The 2,794-nt window shown below is 38.9% G+C and overlaps 1 long non-coding RNA gene across 2 annotated transcripts in view; it reads left to right on the forward strand.

Moving 5' to 3' along the window:
- Nucleotides 1-1,329: 1,329 nt before the first annotated feature.
- Nucleotides 1,330-2,794, forward strand: part of LOC103472463 (uncharacterized) — a 12,945-nt gene continuing 11,480 nt past the window's right edge. The window contains exon 1 of one of the 2 annotated variants that reach the window (XR_534865.2): nucleotides 1,330-2,142. This is a non-coding gene — a long non-coding RNA (uncharacterized LOC103472463). The remainder of the gene's footprint in view (nucleotides 2,143-2,794) is intronic. The other variant, XR_534864.2, reaches the window with a different exon arrangement.

The raw sequence follows: 2,794 nt of genomic DNA on the forward strand, positions 1-2,794 counted from the left end.
CCCCCGAACCCCCTGGATAGTCTCCCGCACGCAGAAAGGGGGGGAAAAAAATGTGCGCACATCGCCTTCAGACGGCTGCTACTGACAGACAAGACACATCCAGCTGCCTTTCCGGGCCCCTTCTCCTTCTTTTACTCCACCCCTCCGACAAGCGTCACCCTGACAGTCAGAGCCCACCTGTCAATCTGCAACTCTAATTATTGTAAGGAGGGATGGCTCTCCTTTTTCCTAAGCAGGGGTTGAGGTGAGGTGCGTCCCTGACGTGCGCGTAGAAGGAGGACGCACCTTTGGAACCCGCGCTCAGACAAAAGAATGAGTGAAAAACAAAAACAGCCAAAAAAAAAAAAAAAGTTTGTTTCGCTGTCAGTTTATGCTCCTGTTTTATGAGGATTTGAGTATCATTTTTCCTTTTATTATGAGAGTAATGTGATTCATTCATAACCTATTAAGTTCACTGTAGCCTACATGCATATATGTACAAACACGTTGACTTGTTTTAGGTTTTCTGTTGCGATCAAATTACTTTCACACCAGTTGTCTGAATCATAAATAGGTTTTTTATGTTTAATTCTACTATTCTAGAATTAGGATTCTTAATCTACGATCATTTGAATTGTAATGGCGTCTCATTTCTACTAGCTATTGTTGTTCAATGCATTTTGTAACATCTGTTCCTCCTCCCCCTAAAGTTGAGGTACACTCAAGTTTTATTGTCTCCTGTTTTTATCTCAAATACATCAGCTGACATTTGACTCATCTGCTACGACTAAAAATTTACTACTCTAATAAATCAAATGAAATTATTTATCCAATGATATTGGTATATACATTTTATTTGCTTACATTTTTGTCAATTTTGAAACAGAAATTACGTATAAGTTTACCAGCTAACTGGTTGCTGTATAACTTATAGTTATATTCTTACTTAATAGGAAAAATAATTAAGAATAGTTACATGCCAACCACTTTTTAAAAGTTCCTCACTGCTACTGCAATTATCTCTGTGTATTCTCCTCGTCTAAAAGAATGTACTTCCGTTTCAGCACCTCAGATTTTTCTGGATTGCTTCTTGTCTTGTCAGCCTGTAGTCGTTCATGCTGATCCTGGTTCTGCTGGAAGATCCATCTGGTTAAAAGCGGGTGGCTCTTTTCCACGGTCACCATAATCTAGTTAAAGTATAGGACACAAACTTAAATTCTCCCTCAAACAAAGCAGCTTTCCGAACAAGTTTCATTACCAGCCACTGCTTTTCACGAAGTTGATGCCGATTTATAATTCAACTCATATATAAACCTAACTTTTTTTTTTTTGCTGTAAATTGTACAAATTTCTAAGTAAAATGTAAACTGTGTCTTAAGATTTCACTCATTACCAAGGAGTTTTAAAACCTATCTGCTTGATTTGATTTGGAATAATTTTATTGACTAGAATTTAATAATCTCAAAGAAACACGTTTTACAGTGTAAAACCTAATTTAACCCATTATTTGTTGCTAGCAATTGTTCTTTTTTTTTAACTAATAGATCTGGATGATTAATGAGATCACAGATCTGACACACATGCTTGCTTTTCCTACATAAAGCTTTTTAAAGCATTTCCTAAAAAATTCCCAAAACACTCTTTTTCTCTTTTGCGCACAAGTTTCAAGAGTTCCTTCAGAGCTGCTCTGCATCACAGTTAAAAAAAAAAAGAAAGAAAAAAGAAAAAGAAAACATTGTGTATATTTTCAGTGACCTCTTTACTGGGACAAAGGAGGCTGCAGATCGATTCGTTACACCTTTTTAGCGAGGCTTCTGGTGAAGGGGAGGGGCTCTGGAGCCACTGGAGACTCCATTAATAGCCTCCTCTCCGTCCAAACTATTATCTACCATAAAGTGTTTATAAAGAGCCCCCAACTTGAGCCTTAATATGTTGTTTCAAATGAGGCGACGTGACGGTGGTTAAGAGGGAGAAAAAAAAGTAGAGGGGAGATCAGATTATTTTCTCTTTAAATAATCACTTGGATGGCATGAAATCTAGCGCTGTGCGCATCACGCGTCGGACTTTCTTTTTTTTAATTATTATAATTTTTTTCATTCCTCCAGCTTCACGGATTCCAATCTTACAGAAACGGAGTCAAAACTTTCTCCAGTTCTAATTCTGGTGAGTTTCTGTTTTTATTCCCCATCGGCAGATTTATGTATTTTTATTTAAATTTTTTTTTTTTTGCTGGCCGCTGTCCGTCCGCGTAACCGGATCGCGGCGCGCACAAGAAGATAACCAACGCAGCTTGTGATGTGGAAGGGAAAAGAAACGGCAGGGTACCGCCCCAACATGTGTCTGTCAAAGGGGCCTGCGCGCTGATTGATGAAGCCGACCTACGTCACCGACGTTTCCATCAAAAGTGCGCAGAAGGAACTGCGGTGGATCAGATCATGTTCGGGATTTAGCCAGCGCTCAAGCGCGCGTTTTCCTGAAAAGCAGCGCTTCGTGTTTAATCGGATCTTGGATCACACGTTTTCTAATTTAAAGTCAGGACACTGAGCTCTGCTGCTCTTCCAGTAACAGGGATTACTGCGTAAAGTAAAAGAGCATTCGTTTTATGCGTGTAATAAAGGACATCTGCACAGCTAATATTTCATCTTGCAATGTTAATTTGCAAACTTGTTTTCTCTGCAAATTCTATTAAATAGTAACGGGAATTACAATTTGCAAATGACATTTGATCACCCTCACAGTACAAGTTTATACGGAGCAGAAAGAACAAACTGTGTTAAACATGATCTGAGGCCAGTTAGTTGGTTGTGTGTGTGTG

This window comes from Poecilia reticulata, linkage group LG11 (assembly GCF_000633615.1).
Source record: "Poecilia reticulata strain Guanapo linkage group LG11, Guppy_female_1.0+MT, whole genome shotgun sequence".
Taxonomy (NCBI): domain Eukaryota; kingdom Metazoa; phylum Chordata; class Actinopteri; order Cyprinodontiformes; family Poeciliidae; genus Poecilia; species Poecilia reticulata.